This window comes from Sphaerodactylus townsendi, linkage group LG06 (assembly GCF_021028975.2).
Source record: "Sphaerodactylus townsendi isolate TG3544 linkage group LG06, MPM_Stown_v2.3, whole genome shotgun sequence".
NCBI classification, from domain to species: domain Eukaryota; kingdom Metazoa; phylum Chordata; class Lepidosauria; order Squamata; family Sphaerodactylidae; genus Sphaerodactylus; species Sphaerodactylus townsendi.
In genome coordinates this window covers 57,045,966-57,071,466 of record NC_059430.1, presented here as the reverse complement: position 1 = coordinate 57,071,466, position 25,501 = coordinate 57,045,966, and positions in this window count along the sequence as shown.

Here is a 25,501-nt window from a genome sequence, read left to right as displayed (position 1 = left end):
GAACAATAGGGGCGGGGAAGTGACCTACATTCCCGTACCCACTGTCAGAACTGAGAAAAGTATGTGGTTGCTTTAAATTTGAGATTAGATTACTTCTAGGCAAGTGGTGGCCAGGAGGAGACTGAGAGTGGGGTCAATGTCAGGGAAAGAGTTCCCTCCCATGCCTGTTCCCACTCCAGTCTCCTAGGCTCAAAGTAAACAAAGCTTAATTTTAAACCAGGGTCCTTTCCCCCACCTCATTGTGAAGCCCCCTCTTCCCCGCTTTCAATCTCCCCTTTTTCACCCCTCTCTCTCCCCACCATGCCAAAAAGCTCTCTCTTCTCCCTTTTTCTCTCCTGCCTTTTCCCCTTTCCCTCCCATTCTCTCCCTTGCTCACCTTTCTCTTGCTTCTCCCTCCTTCCTCTTTAGATGGGGGATACACTACTGCCTGGCAGTGTGTGTGAACAAGATCTGGGGTATGAGTGGGCAGCAAGTTAAATATGAGCATCCAGTGTGATGCAGCAACAAAAAACCTAATATGATCTTGGAGTGTATCAATATGGGCATAAAACCCAGATTGCAAGAGGTGGGAGGCACAGTTTGAGAGCTTGCCCTGGGCACCATTTTCTGTAGATACCTTAGTCAGCAGGCAATGTATTATAACAAGAATGTCTTAGAACAGGAAGTAAACTGTAGTATCTGATTCCAGTCTTGATAATTTTATTAGTCTTGTTCACGTATTTCAGTAAACACATGTAATCCTGCCTGCATATGCTTATGTAACCCATGCCATTTTAGTATTTTTTGGTTTTGTTGGATCTTAGGGCCCAGGGGATAAAAACTCACTGAGCATGTGCAATTGGTAAGCTTGCTTACTTATTACTTATAGCCCTATTCTCCTTCAGTAATCTGCAAGAGCCCCACCCTCCTCAATTGATCTGGCCTGCAGCAGGAGAAGGAAGGCCTACAGCTTAATTGAGGGAATGACTTATTTTTTTACAGGCCCAAATTGAGGGAAGACCTGCAGCAGCTACATCAGATGCAGAAGGCCAGATGAGAGAAAGAAGACCTGCTTGATTAATAGTTTGGACTTTATTGCTACTATTTCATTACTGGACACTGTTAGTGGTGGCAACTGTTCTGAGTGCTTTTTCTTAAAACAGCACTGAAGATTTTGTACAATTGAATTGTGCTGTATATATATACTCACTATATATTCAATATTATTTATTCTTAAATGATAGAAAGTTGTGTTAAGATTAAAAGTTTGTTGATTTGTTCAAGCAATTTCATATTTGTTTTGTTAAGCCACAGGGTGCTGTCATATATTATTTCCTAGGTCTCCAATGGAGATTGATGTGGCCAAGGATAAATAGGTTACACTTACATCTGTTGGTTAGAAAGAACCAGCACATATTCACTTTGCAAATGAAAACCAGACCAGTACCTGGATTAATGGGGGGGGGGGTGTTGCATCACATAATCAGCTGTACATACATTGATTGTGACATAATGGCTCAAAACGCATGAAAAGAACTATCAAGTGCACAGTGCAGTTTGGTTGCCGTGGGTTCACTGTAACTTGTGAACAGAACACCACCATTTCAGAAAGCATTCCCTTCTGCAGCAGAAGGCATCACAACAAAAAGGGATATTTTCAGAACTCATATTCTCTGAAAAGCTCATTGATTTATGTATTCATGTTAAAAGCCACTGCAGCTGAATAAATGCTAGGTGTTCTTTTATAATACCAGGCATTAAATGTGTTTCATCTTCCACAGCCTCTAACTTGTTTAGCTTCAGAGTAACAGCAGGCTAATCAAAGGTCACCTAAGTCCTTTTTGATGTTGAATGGAAGTTAGAAGCTTACTGGTCTCTCTAGCATACTATACACAGGGATGCTTTCAGAGGGATATTTTCTCCCTACTGAGGTACCAGCCCTCAGAGACTAACACCTAGTGATTACTGTCAAACTGGTCAATGTAAATATTGTAAGACTTATGCAAAACCAGACAACTTTCCAGCTCTCATTGTAGGATAGATTTACCATGCAAGGAGGAATTGTGTATCACAAGTATCACTGCCATCTGGCCAATTTAAATTGGCTTTACGTTGAGGTTTGTTTCCTGTCAAGCATATTTTTTACAGCTCAGCTTTAGTCAATAGACAAGTTCATTTAAATATCCCTTTCTCTCCTCCTCTGATGGATGTCATGTGTACAGAATTTTAAACTTCCTTCAGAAGATAGCCCTATTTGTAGTCATGGATCTATTTCTTGGATCTTTTAGAGAACCCCAATTCTGTCTTGGACCTCCTTCCAACATTAGGCTGATAACTATAAAATATGGGGTTCCTTCCTAAACACTGAAAACTTTCCACTTCTACAAGCATTGGGCCTTGTACAGAATTATTTTTTAAAATAATATTTTGTTATAATTTTGTTTTATTTATATTGTTTCTGTATTACTGGTTTGTTACCTACTTTTAGCCTGCACTTCAGATAAAGTTGGTCAAGAACTGTAATATATGATGGAAAGAGACATGAGGCATAACAGTGTTGTCTGTTTGTCCAGCATTATTCTACTCTTTGATTAGCCTTTACAGCTATCTCTAATTGGCTGTTATATACATTTACCTATAGTTCAGCATTTCTACATCTGGGAAACTCTAGAGCTGCAGGGTTTTCCAACAGTTTTTTTTTATTTACAGGATTTTTATCTTGCCTTTTCATCCTTCAGGGGCCACCAAAATGGCCAACAATTTAAAATACATGATAAAATGACATTTAAAACCAGTTAAAATACATACAAAACATTAAAACACTGGTTAAGAAGAATGGATCACTGAGGGAATGCCAAAGGTGGGGAAAAGCCTTCCACTGATACATTTCAGTAATCTAATCTAGATGTAACCAGAACATGCACCACAGTAGGCAGATCATTACTTCACAGGAATGGCCACAGCTGACTAACCAGTCAAATCTGGTAAAAGACACTCCTGGTCATGTCTCCCACTTGGTTATCCTAGAGTAGACCAGAATCCAACAGCACCCAGACTCAGTGGTGTACCTAGGCAAACTGGAGCCCTGGACAAAACCTGAGTTTGATGCCCCCCCATGGGTGGCCACCCTCCCCCACTGTGACCAAACAATGATTTTTTTCCACCAGGTCATTTCAAAGTCACCATCACATTATAGAACATGCCCCAACTCACAAATCAGAACACAGCAATGGGCCATGCCACACAGCAGAAATATTTTTAAAACATTTTCAAAATGCTTTCAAAATGTTTTATTACTGCGATGAAAACATTTTATGGTGTTGTATCCAGTCCCCCCAATTGGGGGAAACAGCATCACTTTCAATGCTATTTAAACTGGTGACCCCAAATTCTCCCTTTAATGTGGATTTAAAAGGAAAATCTGGTGTCCCTAGTTTAAACAAGTGATGCTGGAATCCACCCCCAAACAGCATCATTTTCAATGGTGTTTAAGCTAGGGAGCCCAGATTCTCCTTTTAAATCCACCTTAAAGGGAGAATCTGGGGTTCTCAGTTTAAACAACATTGAAAGTGATGCTATTTTGGGGTGGATTCTCCCCCATACTGAAACAGCATCATTTTCAATGTGTAAACTGGGGACCTGGGGATGTGTAAACTGGGGATTCTCCCTTTAAATCCATTCCGAAGGGGGTGGATTTAACAACAACAACAACCTTTATTAGGCATTGAGAGAATAAAAGAAAGAAAACAAGCATTGGCAGGAAGGGGTGGATTTAAAAGGAGAATCTGGGGAAATTTAGGGGGTGCCTGCTGGCAGGGGTGCAATTATTAAGATAGCAGCACCAAAATTTCAGAGTATCTTTGTGAGCCCCTACTGATGATACCACCCAGGTTGGTGAAGTTTGGTTCAGGGGGTCCAAAGTTATGTACCCTCAAAGGTGTAGCCCCCATCTCCTATTAACTTCCATTGGAAACAATGGGGGATGGGACACTCCTTTTGGACTCCCTAAACCAAACCTCACCAAACCTGGGTAATATCATCAGGAGAGTCTCCTGAAAAATTCCTGAAATTTTGTTGCTGCTAGCCTAAAAACTGCCCTCCCCTGCAGGCCAAAAACTGGAAAAACACTGAAAATAAAAAAAATTCCCACAAATGAACCTGTATTTTTGGCGCCTACTTTGCCCAATGGGAGGAACACCTCTGCCCAGACTAAAGACTTGTTCCTTCCAAGGGCATGCAACCCCATCAGAACAGATGACACTTTAAATCCTGGGTCACACATTCAACCCACTTCCACCTTTCCAGATTAAGCTTCAGTTTATTAATCCTCATCCACTCAAAACAGTTCATATGGTTGTTCCAGAAGAATACCATGATGTCTGTATTTGACTGTTGGACACTGCCCTGAGCCCACAGGGGGAGGGCGGTATACAAATTCAATAAAATAAAATAAATAAATGGTACTGAAAACTGCTGAGAGGTCTAAGACAATCAACAGTCACACTCATTCTGTCCATCTCTTGGCAAAAGTAATAAAGAAACCAAATTGGAAGAGATCTAAATGATTTGCCTCATCCAGGAAAACTCTCATCAAAACATTGAGTACAAAGTCTCAAAACTGGTAATGTCCTGGGTGGAATTCCATGCTAGAGGATAGATTCATTACAGCCTACAGCCATAACATGCCTAGCAGACCTATGCTGATGTATCACTGACTACATTGGAGAATACAACTGAATGAGGTTAACCCCTCCCCTAGCCAAGGCACCATGGTGTCCACTGAATCTTTCTGGCACCTGCTGTTTTTTTTAAAGTGAGTTTATAAAAGGTGGGGGTTTTACGCAGCAGGGTTTCTAATTGGCCATGGGAGATCTGCTTGGTTCTGCAGATTTTTAAAAAGTTGTTTTGACAGTAGGTACTACCATTGGACAAATATTTTACTTTTAGTCCTGCAGTGAAGATGTCTAAATGCAAGAAAATGTTTTTAATCAAATGTTCATTTAAATGTCAAAATGTTGATGAGGTGTTATTTCACTCCCTGAAATGTTATGATTAGCTCTGCCTCATGTGGCAGCCATTTTGTCATGCATGGTCATCTTTGAGGAGGTCAGCTGGGTCTTATTGTAATTTTAAATTCTGCATGGTTTTTGTATTTGTTCCTTTAGTTTTGTTATTTCTTATTGTCAAGGTTGCAATAGTGTGGAGAAATTGTCTTTTTTACTTTAATTTTCTCCCAACTTGTTAATAGCTGCTTCAGCTATAGATCACACCCCAGCTGTAGATTATTTCCTTTGTAATTAGGACTTCAACAATCCCTTTCAAGCGTTCGCACCTGATAACAACGACTTTGCACCAAACTGACTTTGTTAATTAGTGGGAGAGTATGATTGGTCTGTTTATGCCACCTGATCAGTAATTTTGTATAATTGCCTTTCAACACTCTCACTCTCATCTTTACTTTCATTCTTATTACTCTGTACTAGTCTGAGCATAACCTTTGTTATCTTAGGCATTTTGAGGCTGTTAAACCCTTCTGGTCAATTCTTATCAGCAATATTTTCTCTCTCTCTTTGCTTGTCATTCGTTTTGAAACTACCAATGTTTTATGCTGTTATTTTAATCTTTAACCATTTTTTCCTGTTATTTTGTTTATTGAGCAGGTGCTGTACTCAATAAACCCTGAAAATATTTTATTCACATTTTTTGCCTTTGAATTTTTGTGTGCACCTCAAATCCTGACCCATGTTTGAGAAGTGACTGAAGTAGCTAGTCACCACTTTCTCCACAAATAACCTTTTAATATCAACAATAAATAGGCTTGTTTGTAATAGTTACAAGTAATGATAATGACTATATGCCAGCTCCTTGTCCTGCTTCATATCTAATTCAAATTTCTACTTGATAGCCAGTGGACACTTCAGGAATAGGAAAATGGGCACCATCACAAAAATCACTGCCACAGGGACAGCCATGAAATGGCTACCATGGGCTGCTGGGGCCAATCCAACAATATTGGGACATTGCAAACTAGCATCATCATGAAATGGAGGCAGCTGGGTTTTTCAGAACCATGTCTTCTTCCAATTAAGTGGAGAAAAACTAAGATTAGTTGTTGGGTTTGGGGAGGAAATGTTTTGCTAAAGAAGCAAGTGAACTCCAAGGAAATGATGCCAAGCACCATGTGTAAAGGATTCAATGGTGTTGATGAGCGGATCAGCCGCCTGGCCTTGACTACATTCCACAGCCCGGGCGATGGGCCAGCTTCTCCGGCGGAGACCTTATCTCTGCGAGGGAGATGAGACCTCCGTTCCCATGGGAATCCGGGAGGGGGGATGGGATGGACAGAGTTATAACCTGTGCTTCTGGCGGGAGATCTTATTCCTGCCACTGCGTGTACGTGAGCTTTCTAGGATGTCTGAATAAACGGTCTTTTACACCCAAAAAGCCTTTTATTTCTGCTTCTATGGAATTCCTTACACCATGGGCACTTTGGAGATCATTGATATATTCCTCATATTTAAAACTCTAGTTTATTTATTTCTTGTTTTCCTTTCTATGCCTCTTCACTGGCTGATATACTGGCTTGGTTAGGGTAAGTCGTGTACTAACCCTTTGGTGGAACCTCCTTATGAGCTTTGGGGTGGAGGAAGCCATGGGTCAGGACACCCAGGTGTGGGCTGAGTAGGCATGCACCCCCAGCAGCAGCAAATCTTCAGGCAGTGGCCATCTGGAATTCTCTTCCCACCTGAGCCCTTAGGGGATGGGGCGGTATATCAAAACTAACAAATAAATAAAATAAATAAATTATCTTCCTGTCTGGAATTCTCTTTCACTGCTGCAGTGGTTTATAGTTTTTTTCCCTCAGGCAGGTTTGAGGAAAGTGAGTGCTGGGGGACAGCTTTCAGGCAGCCCAGCGCGAGGATCAGACCCCCATGCTGTGCCTTACGCTTTTTGTTCCTTGTGCCAATAGTAGACTAATGACTATGGCCAATTTTATTTACCACAATAAAGTTATACTGTTTTCATTGTTGAATTTTCTATGTTTCCTTCATTTAGGTGCCGCAGACCCTTCCCTTTGTTGCAATGAACAGAGATAGGTGAACAGAATAGCTGCAACTTCTTTTTCCTATTTTTAAATCTAGAGGTAAACCAAAAGGAAAAGATAGTATCATGTTAGTGCAAAGAAACATTTCTTTTATCATGAGGTCCCTCATTGTGAGTACAACTTATTAGAATTACAATTTCTCAGTCAATTTTGCTCACAGCAGGCTCCAGCTATTCTCAGAAAGAGTGTTGCACTTCCCTTTCTCTGCCTTCTTGTAGTACAGTGGCATTCAAATAATAAAACAAATGGAAAAGCATCACTATGACTACATGTTAAAGTTACATATAAATGTCCTCTGTAATATACAAATGTTGATATATCACCGTGACATGACCAACAAATAGTAATGGGCCCACTTGATTCAGTGTGGAATGGCACAGAAAAAACTAACATACACGGTTTTAAGACATTTTGTTAAGCCCATTTCTAACAGAAAACTAACAAATGGATACCACGTTTAGTACTGCTACCTTTTGCAGGTATCAATTGGATTAAAGTATCATCCCCCATGGTAGTTTTGTAAGTTGTTACCATGCAGGTAACATGAGAAACAACCTTTCATACAGCTATTTAAGTTAAAAATAAATGGACTGATTAAACTTATATTCAGTGATTTGGATCCTGACAGACTCCTAATTCAGATATATATGTTTTGGTTGGTCCATCAGTAACTACAAATGTTTAAACTAATGAAGTCCTTGAGTGGATTGAATTAGGATAATCCGTTTGTGGATGGAACAATTGTGGAGACGGGCAGTTGGATCTCAGTAAATGGATTCTTGTCTTGCTACACCCTTTGAATTCATGCAAATCTGTTATCTATTTATCTGATTATGTTTAAAATCTATATACCACATTCTTTGCTAAAAACTTGATATCTTGTGGTGTACAACAAAGAAAAAATTAAAATAAATCTAAATAGAATCAAACACAACTAGCTTAAAACACAACCAAGATTTCAACATTTGTATAAAAAGAAACTGTACTAAGGAATATGAAAAACTTAATTTAAGAAATAAGTCTATTTCCCATGATCAAATCTTGATCAAATTGTGGAGATTCATGATCAGATCTTGGAAATTCTGCAGCAGTGACATGCCTGTCCAGGAATCAGTCACTCATTTTAACTCTTCACTTGACTTGAAGTGCAAATGCATAACAAGTGCATCAAGATAGCATTTGAGCAAAGAGATAGAGTGATTATGAATGCAACAGCCTTCACTATCTGTACACTGAAATATTGTTGAGTTCATTCCCAGTGTTTGAAAATGTCTCCTATTTCAGTACTTAATTTGCCAAAAAATTATAATCCAGTGCTATGTCTGATTTGGAAGTAATTTACATTTTGTTAAATGGGGCTTCCAACAGAGGCCGTTTCTGCACAGCCAATTTGTCAGGCCTGATTGGGAATTTCTGTTCTGTGTGAATTCATGTGCTTGCTAGCTCACAGCCTGCCAACCACCAGGTGTGTTATCTAGCACTGGCACTGGCCTCTTGAAGGACACATTCTTATAACTGCTTCTCTGCTTTTTTGCCTGGATGGGAGGGGGAAGGGGGAAAATGCTTATATGGGTAACAGCTCTGCTAATTCGGTAGAGCTGTCTTGCAACTGTTCTTGACCTGTCTTCTGCCTGCAATAAAGAAACCTTTGTGCTCCTATAATATTTATTTTTTTATTTTTTTATTTTTTTATTTATTTTTTATTATTTATTTATTTAGATTTATAGGCCGCCCCATCCCCGAGGGGCTCTGGGCGGTGCATAACAATGTCAATATATATACAATGTGTAGCTAAAATCCATTAAAACCTTTAAAAACCAATAAAACAGCAGTCAAACGATAATAATAGGCGTTCCATAACCCAATTCATAAAAAACCTCCCCAAAGGAGGGAACAGTCGGACTCCTCCTTAGAAGGATAACAAAACATATACAAGAATGGAATTGTAAAAATAAGGGAGCAAAGGGAGCAAGGGGGGGGGCACCCTTCAGCGACTGGGCACTCCAAAGGCCCGGCGGAACAACTCAGTCTTGCAGGCACTGCGGAATTCACCAAGGTCCCGCAGGGCCCAGACAGCTGAAGGAAGAGTGTTCCACCAGGCCAGGGCCAAGGCCATATAGGTCCTGGCCCATGTGGAGGCCAGCCGCATCATTGAGGGGCCAGGAACCACCAGCAATTTGGCCTCTGCCGAGCGCAGAGGCCGAGTAGGGGCATATGGGGTAATGCAGTCTCTAAGGTATGAGGGTCCCAGGCTGCGTAAGGCCTTAAAGGTCAAAACCCACACCTTGAAGATGATTCAGAATTCTACTGGGAGCCAATGCAGCTGACGCAACACAGGTTGAATATGCTCTTTGAAGGCGCCTCCTGTGAACAAGCGTGCCGCCGCATGTTGGACCAGTTTCAGTTTCCGAATCAAACGCAAGGGAAGGCCCGTGTAGAGCGAGTTACAATAGTCTAGCCTGGAGGTGACCATTGCATGGATCACAGTGGCTAGGTCTGTTTGAGAGAGGAAGGGGGCCTGACGAAGATGGAAAAATGCAGTCCGGGTTACAAGGGCCACCTGGGTCTCCATTGAAAGAGACAAACCCAGGTGGACCCCCCAGACTGCGGACGGAGGAGACTGGCACCAAAATGGACCCCTCCCACTCCGGTGGCTGGAAATCCCTCACCTCTCCCCTGCAGCCAAGCCAGAGGATCTCCATCTTCGATGGATTCAGTTTCAGCCTGCTCTGCCGCTACCAACCAGCGACCGCCTCCAAACAATGCTGTAGAGCTGCAGGAGCCATGACCGCTCCCCCCTCCATCAATAGAATGAGCTGAGTGTCATCAGCATACTGGTGACAGATCAGCCGAAAGCTCTGTACCAGCTGAGCAAGTGGTCGCATATAGATGTTAAATAATAGCGGGGATAATAACGCCCCCTGGGGTACACCACAATAAAGCGGGCACTTCCGGGAGGCTTGATCCCTGCACCACACTTGCTGATGTTGGTCCTGGAGAAACGAGACAATCCACTGAAGGACAGTGCCCCGTACCCCGGAAACGGCCAGGCGGTGGGCCAAAAGGTCATGATCAACCACATCAAATGCTGCGGTAAGATCTAGCAAAACCACCAGCGCCGATCCGCCTTGGTCAAGCTGCATACAGAGCATATCTGTGATGGCGAGAAGAGCCGTCTCCGTCCCATGCCCAGCACGGAAGCCAGACTGGAAGGGGTCGAAAGCCAATGTGTCATCCAGGAAACCCTGTAGCTGCTCCAACACCACTCTCTCAATTACCTTCCCCAGAAACGAAAGATTCGAGATGGGGTGGTAATTGGCCAGATCCCCCGGATCTAATGATGGTTTTTTCAAGAGTGGGCGTACCACTGCCTCCTTCAACCCATCCGGAAAAACTCCTTGCTCAAGGGAGCTATTAATGATATTCAACAGATGGGGTCGTAACTCCGCCTAGCAGATTTTGATAAGCCAGGAGGGGCACGGATCCAGAGGACAAGTAGTAGGTCTAACAGCAGCCAGGGCCCTGTCAACTGTGGCTTCGGAGAGCAGGGAGAACTGGGCCAAACAGGGGTCGGAAGATGGCAAGGGAGCCTCCAGTTTGCTCATTGTAGTCAATATAGGGGGAAGATCCTGGCGGAGCGACGTGACTTTATCTGCAAAGAAGCTCCTAAATGCCTCACAGCTGATAGCCAATTGATGATTTTTAGAACCTTCCAATAAGGAGGTTAAGGACCAAATTATAAGAAACAATTGTGCAGGGCATGAGCTAGCAGATGCGAGAGAGGAGGAGAAGAAAGCTTTCTTCGCCTCCTTCGTCACCACCTCATAGGCTTTCATAAACGTCCTATAAGATGCTCGCGCAGCTCCGTCACGAGATTTCCTCCATACTTGCTCTAGTCATCTAGTAGCCAACCCACATGGTATAACTCCTCCGTATACCACGCAGACCCGCTTTGGGAAAGACGGCGTAGAGGGGCGCCGGGGGGCAACAACCTCAATGGCATCGGAGAGCTGGGAGTTCCAGTCCTCCACCTGCTCATTGAGTGTGCCGGCAGGGTCAGGATTCCGCAGAGCATTCAGGAAACCAAGTGGATCCATAAGTCTCCGCGGGCAGGCATAAATTAGCCCGTCGCCTAGACAGGTGTGTTGTGGCAAGTCCACCCGGACCTTCAGGGCATAATGGTCGGACCATGGCACTCTGTCCACAGAGGATACGACCATATCAATCCCCAACCCAAAGACCAAATCCAGCCTGTGAGTGGGGCCAGAACTTACTAGGGAGAGGCCCAGCATCACCATGGATGACACTAGGTCCACAGCTGCTGCACACGAGGCGGTGTCAACATGGACATTGAAGTCACCCAAGACAATAAGTCTAGGGAACCGCAATGCCCAGTCTGCCACCACCTCCAGCAGTCATGGCAGGCTGTCTCCCAGTGCGCTAGACGACCGGTACAACAGAAGAACAGCCAACCTCTCCAAGGCCAACCACTCAAGACCGACACATTCCATGCCAGGGATCTCTGGGACTGGGGCAGCCCTGAAGGGAATAGAATCACGGATGAACATTGCCACCCCACCCCCCCAGCCCTGAGTTCGTGACCAGTGGAGGCACGCAAAACCTGGTGGCGCGACCTCGCCTAAGGCAACGGTCTCGCCTTCACGCACCCAGGTTTCGGTGACACAAGCCAGGTCCATCTGCTGAGCCCTGAGAAAATCCCGGAGTATGGCGGTCTTATTATTGATGGACCTGGCATTAATCAACACCACGGACGAAGCGGAGTATTCCTGAACCCTGCCATCCTCATTCCTTGAGATAGGTCGGAGGTCAGAAGGTGAGCGAGCATATCCATATCTCGTCCACCTTCTACCCAACAGGCCACCGCCTACCGCTATATTTACCCCACCCTATCACCACTGGGATTCCCAGCCCCCAAACCGGCGCCCCATTACTCCACCAGGCCCCCTCTACTCAACAACCTGGCTAATACCCCCCAAAAGTGGGCCCAGCCTTGCTGATAATAACTAATACTAACAAATACTAAACTAGCACTAATCTACAATGGCTGGGAAAAGATCTAACTATCTCTAAACAGATATAAAATAACTAATCTAACTACCCACAAAAACCTAACACTAATACAATATGAAGCCTAACACTAATACAGTATAGTCTATAACAACTAATCACTGCTATCCCACTACTATCCTCTAAGTTGTAGAACCACAGTCCAAAAATCAGGCCAGCATAAGTGTCTTCATTGTCTGGTCAAGGGGGTCTTGAAACAATAACAGCATTATGCTGTTGGTGTTGTTGGCAATGCTGCAGCAATGGAGTGTTCATATGGGCAGGCGCTCTGTAGACAGGTAGCACATAGCGCCAGAATTGGCCAGTGTGGGTCGCCATTGAAAGGGCAGGCTCTGCAGCACTGATTCCTGGCAGAAGCTTCGCATGATGCCAACTGCAGCGACGGCCATCTGAACTCCCCGCCTATAAAGCTGTTTTTACCGTCCTTTTACTGGCTTTTTTGGCCCGTGCGAAAACAGAAGTTTTAAAGGGTTGCAGCCATATATTTAATTTCCAGAATTATCTGTTTTTTCTTCATATAAACTACCAAATGCTTTCAGATGCTTTGTGAAATAGTTTCATTTCACAAAAAAAATCTAATATAGGAATGTTTTAATCTCTCAATGTAATTTACTTTCAGATGCTATGTGATATACTTTAGGATGCTGTGTGATATATCATTAGTTTGCTAGGTGATATATCATTAATAGTTAACCATCTATCCCAGAGATAGTAAAGTCATTCTGTTTCATAACAGTGCTGACAAAATGGATAGTGGAATTCTTACAATTTAACATTAAGTAATGATGAAAGAGAACTAATAAAACAGCATAAGCACAACAGTCACCATTGGCCTTCAAACTTATTTCATACTTTAAAATTAAAATTTCATTGCAGTGATATATTTTATGTTTCTTTTAAGTATTTTCTACATGTTAACTAGACAGTGCAAGTTTTCTTGTGACTACCACTGTTAAAACCTGTGGCTTTTTGGCAATTTCTTTCTGTTCATAACGATTTCCGTAATTGTATTTTTCTTCCTATCTTTAATGATAACTATGGCAGAAGTTCTCTGTGGGTGTCAACACAATCAAATAGATGCTAAAAGAGCATTGTGTTTAAATAGCTAGCCTACCAGCAGGACAAAATGAGATAAGAGGCCAAGTTCTTATGGCTGAGCTTTAGGCTGCAAGAAGTTCAAATGAGTCATATCTCCATGTTGGGCCCACGTTGGATGGAAGGATTAAGAAATCTTCTGCACTGGTACTCAGATTACGTCTTGCATTATCAAAATCTCCTGCACCCTCAATACAAAGTTTTTCCATGATTTGTTTCCACAATTTAACATGGTTGAGACAGTCTCGATTACTTAAAATTCTGACAGCTCTGTACCATACACATGTGCTCTCTACTCACCTCTCACCAAAATCCACTTTAGTACTAGTGTTTGGATATATTCTGTGACCAAAAAAATCTCTTGAGGTCTAATTAGCATCCAACAATACTTTGAGGTCCAGATGCACTACTGATAAAAACTGCTTTGGTTGTGAAGAAATATAAGACTGAGATCTGTAATTGGTTCTAATATTTCATTTCTTTGACATCTCTAAGGAAGGTGCAGTCATAGAACTGACACCTGTGGACAGACTAGTACATGAAATCTTCAGTGGTAAATTACTCAGAATAACCTTCTTGGGTGAAGGATGTATAAATCTTCCAAACAGTCTTACGGTTTACATGTCATTGCAAGCCCGTAGGTTATTTCCTTCTTGTGCACAGCTTCTGACACATTCCTCTGCTAACAAGGTAAAGTAGCAGATAAAATAAAAACAACCAAAGTTTCCCTTGAGAGTCATGTTTTATTCCTTCTCACCTGAAAGTGTTTTTTTTCTTTTCTGCAAAACAAAAGAAAATTTGGATGTTAGAAATCATCAGTCCTTATAGAGTACAATAAGCTAATGTTTACTGATTTTGTTGTACTGGAAAAATAATTTAATATATTATGATACAAAATTAACTGTAGAAGGAATTATCCATATGGCTAAGAAATAAAACTATACTTTACAGAATAAAAGTACAGTGAGGACCTAGAAGAAATTTTGAACTTACTACTTACTGAATTGATGCCTTTTTGAAATCATTCAAACTTTATTTCATTATGCTTTCTTTCAATCAACATTTAAGGGTTGTTTCTGCACAACCCAAATATAATGAGCTGAGGAAACTATTTATCCCATTTGGAGGAAGAACTTTTCACAGGGCTGTTCCCCAAAATGGGTTCAACCCATTGTATTTCCCTCAACCTGGGTTTTGTAAAGACCTCTAAACTATTGATCTTTTTGGAGAAACCAAAGGAGCCACAGCAACATGGATTGTTCATAGTCACTTCCTGGAGAGGTGAAATCTCCATGCAAAGGCAAACAGGAGAAATGGTTTCATTAATAACATGTCACACACTTTATTAGTGTGCTGTGCAGAAACCACCAGTGTTAGCCTGTGCACTGTGTAACTGAATTTATGAGTTTCTTATTATTTTTGTTATCAAATGTTAGATTGAATGGATAAACTTGTGACTGAGTATAATTATGTCCAGTGTTCCATTGTTTGCGGCAAATACCTACTACAAAAGCAGAAGATAGGTTTTTCCCCGTTTTCAAGGAACTCAAAAGGACACTGGGTGTATGACTGCCACCTCCACCTTAGCTCTTCTACACTGATAGTTTGGCTACTGTGCTAGCAACCTCTGGCTCAGATAGTGGATACCTCAGATCAGCCCTTATCAAGTCTTCAGAGTCAGCAAAACACAACTTGGTGATAAGTGGGCAAAGGTGAAGTTTTCACTAGACTGTCCCAAACAAAATAGCCATGCAAACTCCCCGCTTATAATGCTGTTTTTACCGGCCTTTTACTGGCTTTTTTGGCATGTGCAAAAACAGTCTCTGTATGGAAGGCTCAAGCATTATTGCACTGGGCATAAAATAAACTGGAAAGCTGCCTCCCAATGCACACACTATTCCATGCCATGCATATAAATGTATGATCCATTTGTTTATCATGAAATGACACTGTAGCTTATCATACCAGTTTCACAGACAAACAAGCATTTGTGGACAGTTCGTCTTCAGTTTTTTTCTTTACTTTGCTCTGACTCTTTCTTCAGGCAGTTTTTCAGGAACAGTTTTCCTTCACCTGCCTCAAATAAATGGATAAATGTGGAAAAGTGATTACACCAGCAGGGCTGCTAGCCGAGCGGTTTGATGATAGCCATACTATCTTACCTGTACCAAGGGACTGCCACCAGCACAGATTACTTGAAAGCACTCTTTAGTGCTACAGACCACAGGGCTAAAAACACTGATAAGAACCAGTGTGTTGTGGGCTTCATTCCTCCTCTGAATAATTAAAATAGTCTTATGGGTACAAGAAAAGGGGATGTATAGAGGAAGCTGAATGTCATAAGCAGCAGGATAGGCATGCAATAGGAGTAGGCCAAGGGGAAAAAAAATGAAGCTCAGTATTTCAGTCCCTTAACAAATATGAACTCCAGATGATGCCATGGGTATTTCCTCTACAAAATGACACATCCGTTTGTATATTGACACTGTTACCCAAATCTAGAACTTCATCATCTATATATATATAATTCTAACAGTGTGTTTGTCCCTGATGGTCTCCCTCAGAAGCTGCTGGACGGATCGCCCCCAAATTTTCACAGGACGTCCCTCCCTGTTGCGGGCAGGAAATCGGACATTCAAACCACTGTGTAAGGAATTCCATAGAAGCAGAAATAAAAGGCTTTTGGGTGTAAAAGACCGTTTATTAAGACATCTTAGAAAGCTCACGTACGCGCAGTGGCAGGAATGACACTTCCCGCCAGAAGCACAGGTTATAACTCTATCCATCCCATCCCCCTCCCGGCTTCCCATGGGAACGGAGACCTCATCTCCCTCGCAGAGATAAGGTCTCCGGCGGAGGAGCTGGCCCATCGCCCGGGCTGTGGAATGTAGTCAAGGTCAGGCAGCCGACCCGCTCACCAACACCATTGAATCCTTTACACACTGAAAGTCCATACCTGAGCCAGGTAAAATGTCTTTTTCCTGGTGCACCAGGCCATGAAACTGGCTCTGTTTAACTGTCACCCTTAGAATGTTTGTGCAGCATGTCTGTCTGTGGCCTGAGGGCTTGGTATGAGGGCTTAGAATGTTCGCAGAGATGGCCAGAGCTGAGCAGTGAAAACAGTAAATAGGTAATACGAGTGGAAGTGAAACACATACACACTTTTGCTGTGTAAGGAGACGTCAGGGTGGGGTTCCCCTCACACGCGAGGTAACTTTTACTCTCTGCGCCTCTACCCACTGCTAAACGCTGCATAACCTCAGGCTTGTGGGTTCTGTGGGCAGTACTTGGAATGAGTTGCAAATGCCAACAATTTTTAAACAACAAAAGATGGTTTACTTTCTCTTTACAATTAACTTACTTTTAAAACATCAACATTTAACGTTACATAACTAAGGTCCTGTTCAGAAGGTATTTCAAAGTCCTTCTATTTACAGTCTACTGCACAGTATTTGCGCTAGAGTCCAAATTCTTCTTTGCAAGTTGGTTGGCTCCTGACAGACCTCAAAGGGCTTGATGAACAGGTTGCAACATGATGAAGGTCTCCAGGAGAACTCTCACCCATTGATAACCATTAAAAAGAAACCCCTTTAACAAGGTGTTATTGGGGCTTATAGGAACTGCAAAAAAGGTGAGTCTGGTGAGCCTTGTTCTTCCTGCTGCAAAGGAGCTCTTTCAGCCCCTCTCTGCTGCTCTGAGTCTCCACCCCTTACTGGGTCAACCAACATTCCTGGGCCAATCCATTCAGGGCATGGGGGTTACATTTCTCCCCTTACTCAAACTCTTGTCGTCCCGGAAGCAGTACAATTACACGTAACTCTTGAAATCATTGCACAATGATTTCCCCCAGAGACTCCTTGTACTTGGAGGTCCCACATTTGGTGACATCTGAGATGCAGAACATTGTCTTTCCCTTGCAAGGATTTCCAACTGTTCCAACTTAGCTGCACTGGAAGTTTGCAAAACTTTTCCAGCAAATGTTAAGCTATTCAGCCAATTAAGTTTGCAAGGAAGGGATGGGGGTTGCAAGCTGGAATCCTCTCCTTCATGCAACTGTTGGGAACAGAATCATGTGCTTCAAATTCACATATAAAGTGAACATCTCTTGAACTTACATCACATAACAAAACAATTGTGGCTGGGGATCAGTAAAACCCCAGCACTTGCTGCACACTTCTTTTGTGGCATCGAGTATTTGTAACTACCTCCAAGCGCCCAAAGCCGCTGGTTGAAGCCATTTGTAACCTCCTCACAGCTTGTGAGTTCTGTGGGCAGTAATTACTGGAATGAGTTGCAACAACAATTTTAAACTCAACAAAATGGCTTTACTTCTCTTTACATAATTAACACTTTTAAACATCAACATTTAAGCGCTCCCACTAATTCAAGAGTCCTGTTCAGGTTGCATTTCAAGTCCTTTCTATTTTACAGTCTACTGGATATTGGGCATAAGTCCAAATTCTTCTTTGCAAGTTGGCTGGCTCCTTGAAGACCTCAAGGGCTTGATGAACAGGTTGCAACATGATGAAGGTCTCCCAGGAGAACATCTCACCCCATTACAACCATTAAAAAGAAACTCCTTAACAAAGGTGTTAAGGGCCTATAGAAATCAAAGGAGTCCGAGTCTGGTAGCCTTGTTCTTTCTGCACAAGAGCTCTTTCTAGCCTCTCTGCTTGCTCCTCAGGCCCCCCACCCCTACTGGGTCCAACCCCATTTTCTGGGCCAATCCATTCAGGGCATGGGGGTTACACTACCACACAATATACATCCAGCTCATCCTCCGCCATACCCTCACTCTGCCGTCTTTCCCTCCCCTGAAGTGATCCAACCACCACTTACCTCCTAATTTCCCTCACCCATATATCTCGCCACAGCTCTCTTTTACTAAAAGCAAGCTGGAGTTTGCCTTTTTCTTCTAAGAAAATCTGCGGGGTGGGGGCAAACCAACACTACTGGCTCCGCTTCTTTTGCATGTGGCCCTTTATGAACCCAGGGAGCTGGCCTAGGGCAGGAGCACCTCACCACTCTTTCCTGCCTCTGCTGCCCACCGAGCTGGGATAGCCTCCCTTGCCCCAAGTTCTGCTCTTACCTGCAAGCCAGGACTGTGCGTAGTGTCAACCAGCCTCATGGACAGAGTGGGATTGGCACTCTGGACAGTTCCGTTGTGGAATGGGAAGGGTTACCTTATACTAAAACAACAAGACAGCACCATATAATGATGTGCATTGAAAAGGGAAAGAGGGATTCCATTTGACCACCCCAAAAGGCTATGCTGGGGATCATTGGACCTGTATGGACATCTGTGTGGGTTGCGGACTGTGATGAGAAGGACAATTGCCACAGCAATGTGTGGCCGGGCCTGCTAGTGGGCTATAAGTGATTTGAATTGGAACTGCCTGATGTAGTATATTTCCTGCTATGCTCCTAGGTGTGCCAAACTCCATGTGGTTGCTGGAGATCTCCTAAAATTACATGAATTTCTAGGCAACAGAGATCCAATCACCTGGAGAAAGGGGCCCCATTGGAAGGTGAACTCTTTTTAAGTCCCTCACTTCCTCAAACCCTGCCCTCCTCAAGCTCCATCTCCAAAATCTCCAGGTATGACGCAATTTGGAGATGGTGACCCTATGTGCTACACAGAGTTGAAGAAACAGGAGCTAAATCCTGAGTTTGTTAAATCTGGTCCTCTTTGCTTCAACAGTATAGCTAATTAACAACCACTTATTTTGATCTAATATGTGTTAGATTGCAAAGGCAAGTTTCTGTGCTTTAGGGTATACCACGGTCTGTCCTGGTCATGGTGACAAATTCTTCCCAATGCATTTGACTCCCACTCCCAGCCAAAATTTGCCAAATCCACCATTTGACACCATTGTGAGGTGTCAAAGAGGTATATGGGCAGAAATTTTAGTCAGGTCGTTAATGTTCCACTCCATGCTATTAGCCTAACTTGGACTGCCATTCTCCATTCCACAGTAGTCCAGTAGGTTAACAGGGGGAAATGTGCTCATTTTACCATCTGAAAACTTTTCCTGTACTACAGCTCCTCTAACCCTAAGCTAAAAATTATTATAGTATGTTCTGCAGTTTCTGGTAGAGTGCATTTAAAGGTCAAAATCTAAAACTGATTTTTTGCACCTGATTAGTTGCAGAAATTGAAGCCAATTTGAGGCAAGAAGGATTGAAATACCTGGAAAAGCTCAACAATGTGTTGGATAATTAGAGAGGCATCAAAAATGCAGAATAAATGGTACAAAGATAAAAACAGTTAAATAATTAATGTCACAGAAGTGTGCATATTGATAGCCAGTGTAGTGTAGTTGTAGAGTGTCAGACTTGGATCTGGGAGACCCATGTTCAAATCCTTACTCAGTCAGGAAGTTCACTGACTGATCTGAGGCCAAGTGTTTTCTCTCAGTCTAACCTACCTTGTAATATTGTCACAAGGAGGATAGAATTTGAATGGTAGAGCCATATAGGTTGCTCTGTGATTTTCTTATAAAAAGTGTGAGATAAATATGTACTAGATGCACAGGCACATATTTACTTTCACATAGACTCAATAGTCTCCCATCCAAGAGACCAGACAATTCAGATCCATGGCATTGCCTGTCAACTCACAGAGCCTAGGACAGTGATGGCGAACCTTTTCAAGACCGAGTGCCCAAATTGCAACCCAAAACCCACTTATTTATCGCAAAGTGCCAGCACAGCATGTGTTTAACCTGAATAACCCCCTTGAGCAGGGGTCAGCCTGTTGTAGCCTCCAGCAAGTCCCACATGCACTGCTCTGTGCCTCTCTAGCATTTCTGCTGCCTCTGCCCCCTCCCCCAGGCAGCAGCCACGTGGAGCAGGCCTGCCAGCCTCCCTTCTCGCTGAGGTGCATTCATATCAAGTCCAGCGGCCCAGGCCAGCCTAGATGTGTGTGTGTGGGGGGGGGACGATTTCCCCCCCACACACAATGCAAACTTTGTGCATGTGTGCCCACAGAGAGGGCTCTGAGTGCCACCTCTGGCACCTGTGCCATAGGTTCGCCACCACTGGCCTAGGATAAGGCATTTTAAGTTCTATGTCCACAATGCAAACCATCTTTCTCAATGTCAGTTTAATCAAATTACCCGCTTATATGGTCAATTTTATCACAGCTCATTTATAAGCCTGCATAAGGCATCCTAAGAACCAAAGTCCTCAGTATTGACAGTAAATTATTTCTTTTCTTACCTCTTCTTTTTCCAGGTGTGTCATTCTTCTTTATACTGTCTGCTTTATTCAGTTCTCTGATCTGATGCCTCTGTAGGATTTGGCAGAATAAGATTTTTTTTCCAAAAGAGAAATGTTGCATAAAGTCACTTCTGTCAAGACAGAAGAAAGGAGACATGTAGGGTGCCAGTAAAGCTGCTGCATTCCTTCAGATTTTTAGGACTTCCAGAAAACAAAGAAAGAGACATTATTTGCAGATATGAAGACTCTATGTGTCTATTTTAATGGTGTGAGAAAGTTGTTCTGCTTAACTATAAGACACTGTAACCATAAGGATACCTCCAGTATTATGAAATAGGAACATAGAGCCCAATGTGATATTTACTCAAGCCTGGGACAGGATCCTTATGTGAGATTAGTGAGGTGAGTAAGAATGGTCACTGAGAAATTCTTTGGCCCCTTCTGCACATGCAAAATAATGCATTTTCAAACCACTTTCACAACTGTTTGCAAGTGGATTTTGCCATTCCGCACAGCTTCAAAGAGCACTGAAAGCAGTTTGAAAGTGCATTATTCTGCATGTGCGGAATGAACCTTTGTGAAATATATAAATGATACAAAGGACTTTCTGTGTCAGACTTGAATAGAGTTACCATATTGAATTTCCCCAAATCCAATTTATATTATCCGCCAGTTGCTTTGCATCTCTTCTAGTTAACTATCACAAAAAAGTTGGGTAAGAGACACTGGTGGATTCTACACAGTACAAATATAATGTCTTCAGGATGTTAAAATAGCATTTTGAAGAAGAACTTTGCATAAGGGTCTTCACCAAAATGACTTAGGCCCATTGTATTCCTCTCAACCCAGGTTTTTCAAAAATCACTAAACTAGCAATCTATTTGCAAAATCCCAGGTTAAAGGCGCTCTGGCGTGGGCACAACAGGCAGGAGATGCTTGATTCTTCCCACTTGCCGGGTGATTTCCCCCTCCCTTCCACCCTTTTACTTTCATGTATGCTGCTGTCCATCATGTCGGGAATATTCTACCCACCCACAATTGTACAAGTCCCTGAAGCACATTTTCTCCCCATGGCAGCAAGTATGATCACCATTTCACTCACAGATCTACAGTTACACATTCCTTATTGCTTGGCCATTTTTATTTTGTGTGTTAAATATGTGAAGTTATGCAGTTGTAGCCAATCATATTGTGGTAAAATCAGCATGGCTTCAAGGGTTCATTTCTGTATGCCTTTGCAGCCATGCACGCATTGTAAAAATTTTTAACAACAACAACAGCACCTTTTATTGGCCTTTAAGGGGAAACAATTAAAAAGAGAAGCATTTCTGTGTGGAGGCGGGAAAGCAATCTGGCTTATTTCCATGGGTTCGAATCACTTCCAGAATGCATAAACAACACACATATGAATGGAAAAAAGGAAAATGTGTTCAATTATAATGACTGCAACTCATTGTAAATATGTTGTATGGAATCCACCGATAACACGCGCATCTATGCCTATTCGCCATGATTCGGAACTTGCTTGGAGTTCTTTTTCTGAGATAAATGTAAAACCCTCTTCAGAGGAAAAAAATGGGGCAAGGCACTGTGCCCTTTTGCCCGTGGTTGTGCTCTAACATTGCATAGCGCCAGCTACTTATAATCAGGTATGTTACCGTCAGTCTGCATACTCTGTATCATCATTATCCCCGCCAGTTGCCCTAGGGGCTTTTGTTTCCTTCGAACAGCCACTGTCCAAAGAAATATTAATACAAAGGCATCCCTGACATCTGATAGTAATTTATTCTAGAGTGAACCCAACTCTGACTTATTCTGCAATGAATAGTATCTTCAGGTACCTGGAAGGCTAACTTAATAATATGCCTTCCATCCCCTAAGTAATGCCACCTACTTTTGCTTCTTTTGTCTTGTTAGTGCACCACCTGAAATAATTTTCCAGGAAGAAAATAATGTTAACAACAAACATCATTATCACTTTAAGTGACTCTTTCTTAAATAGTCAGAGGTGTGAAAGTGACTTAGTGGATTGTCAAAGGCTTTCACAGCCAGATTCAACTGGTTGTTGTGGGTTGAATACTGCACACAGTATTCAAATGAAATCACACCATAGACCTGCCATACTTAATGGATTCGTCGCCATCCCAGTCCGTGTATGTTTCGTCACTTCTAATAATCTTTAGCATTGAGTTCATGGCACATTTCACTGCTGCAACAAGTGGGTTGACATTTTTATTGAGCTAAAGTTATCCACAGATGGGGGGCACATATCACTACTAGATAAATAGATGATCTACTTCAACTCCAAGGGTTCTTCCCCCTCAGTCCAAGCAAATTCATACACCATTAGCATTTATTTGAAGCTGGGATTTTTTTTTCATGTATGTATGCCTTGTACTTATTAACGATGATGATACTTGGGCACCATTGAGTCCCACCAGTCCACCTCCATGGAGCTCTCTGCAGTGGTGGTTGCTGCCATCCTGAATAATTTAAGTATCATCTTTGCTTGGCTGCGTCACATTTTGCTCACCACTGGGAGTTCCAGAACATGTTTGTATGAACAAATAAAATACCACCAGCCCCAGTATCTTTGTGGGACCCTCCTACTAATTTATTTATTTATATTACCCCTGAAGGGGCTCAGCCTCCATTGTGAAAACTATTTATTTATTCCTTCTTTTCTTCCTGTTGTTTAACTCATTTTACTTAATTAAAAAACTTTAGCTAAAATTGTTTATGTCATGGGGGGGGGGGTTGTATCTTGAAGAGGTCGACCCTGGATCCAGAATACCCGGTATCACCCCTGTAGCCAATCATCCTCTTACCTGGGTGGGTTCTGGAGGCTGGCGTGGCAAGCCCCAACTGCAGAATCCATACTTGGGACTAAACATATTTCCTAGATCCATATAAGTCAGTATTTAGACAGGGGTACAGGACAGAGATAGTGTTGGTTGCACTAATGGATGCAGGCCTCCTCCCAGGGGTTGGGGACAGGAGTGAGTTACATGCCTGTTGGGGTTTCTCCTAAACTGCTTACCATTGTTTTTTTAGATGCACAATTAACCATGTAGGTATTCTTCTGGAGTTTGGGACTTTGGAGTCCAATACAGTACATTAGAGATTTCTCATTCTACCTCTATTAACTTAGAGGTCCAATAAGAGGAGATGGGGGACAGGTGCTTAAGAACTCTCTTATAGAGTTCCTCGGGGTTTGGTCCTGTCTACTACATTATTAAATATATACATTAAGTCACTGGGGAAGCTCATAAGAGAATAAGGCATGGGTTCCTCCCAGTTCCAGCTGCATCAAGTGAGGCAGCCCGAGTGCTGGATCACTGTCTGGTGGCTGCATGAGGGTCAGTAAATTGAAGCTGCATCTCTAGTATAAGATGTAGATGTTCTGTGTGCCAAGCTCCTGAGTGCAAGGAACTGAGAAACACCTGGTACTGGAAGGGCTGATTCTGTCCCAGCAGGTCCATGTATGGGATCTCAGGATCCTCCTGACTAGGGCACTGTCTCTGGAAGCCCAAGTAAGCATGCTTAAGACAAATTGAAAGTTTTATTACAAAACAAAGATCCTTCAAGTCCAAGCCTATTCCCTTGAAGCTGCCTGATACTGAATCAGACCATCAGTTCTTCAAGTTCAGACTTGAAGTGGCTTTCCAGGTCTCAGGAAGAGATCTTTCACATCACCTACTGCCTGATACTTTTACTGGAGATGCTAGGAATTGAACCTGGGTCTTTCTGAATGCAGGGCAGAAGAACTTCCACTGAGCCACAACCCCAAAGGTTTTTTTGTTTTTACAGTTCTTAATTGTCAAAAGGATCAATCACAGACAATGCACATAATAAATCAAAATTCAGTGCTTCCAAACATACCTGCAACTGTCCAACCTGGCATCCAAAAAGTATGCTATCCATTCTCCTTGGCCTTTACAGTGCTTTGGATGAAAATTATTCAGTCTTTTTGCAGCAATCTATCAAAGGCTACAGGTATACCTACATTTAGAACTCTCTGGCCTTTTACACTTCTCCATATGATTCTAGTCAATCTTGTGATAAAAGTCTTTTAATTCAGAGCTTATTGATTTTTCTCCTGCTCTTATCATTTTCATTTCTGTTCCTGGGAACTTTTCGAGTCTCTAGCATCAACAGGATTAATGACAGATAATGAACATAAATCAAAATACAGAACAACACTGTTCCATGAAGAACAAACATTGTTTTTCTGTTGGCATTTTGAAGTGAAAACAATGTTTACGAAGGCTTCAAACTGGGAAGAAATCTGGAATTAGATTAATTCACTGAGGTTAGATCACTAGGAGAGAGGCTTTAAGTGAAAGGCAAGAAAAACTGTGGAGGAGGTGATTCAAACCTAGATGTATTAGATCATAGTCAGATCTAACTACTACACCACACAGGCTGTCATGTGATACCTTCTGTAAAATGGTAGCAAACAGTTGGGCTTACCAGTGGTTGCTGCCAGGCCTGACTCCCTCAACAACCCAAACAGACATGGAGAGAGCCCTGCCACCGCCCCTGCTTTTTACTGAGATAAATCAAGACTGGAAGGTCAATTATACTTTGTGGTTGCTTAGCACAAACCACTGTGGACATTAGTTTCTTAAAACTACAGATGCTGTTCCTTTCATTTGAGGAGTTAATCTCCCAATGTATTTTTAAATTATTTTTCTGCATACCTGGGGCATTTTAGAGTTTGTAGAAAGATATGTCTTGTCTGTTCATGGCCCCCTAAATCCAGCTCTGATAGACATTATTTAAATGGGCATTATTTTAGCTTCCATTAAAAATATTATCAAATATTATCAAAGGACTTTGAGGTCTGAAAGCTAGAATAACATCCATTTAAATAATCTATATTAGGACTGGATCTAGGGGTGAGGGGGGACAGGTGTCCTGATTGGCATGCAGAGAGGTTGGTGACAGGGGGTAGGGGAGGCTCAACTGCCAAGAAGAGATGGCATGTTCTCCTAAGTAAGCCCAATTCAC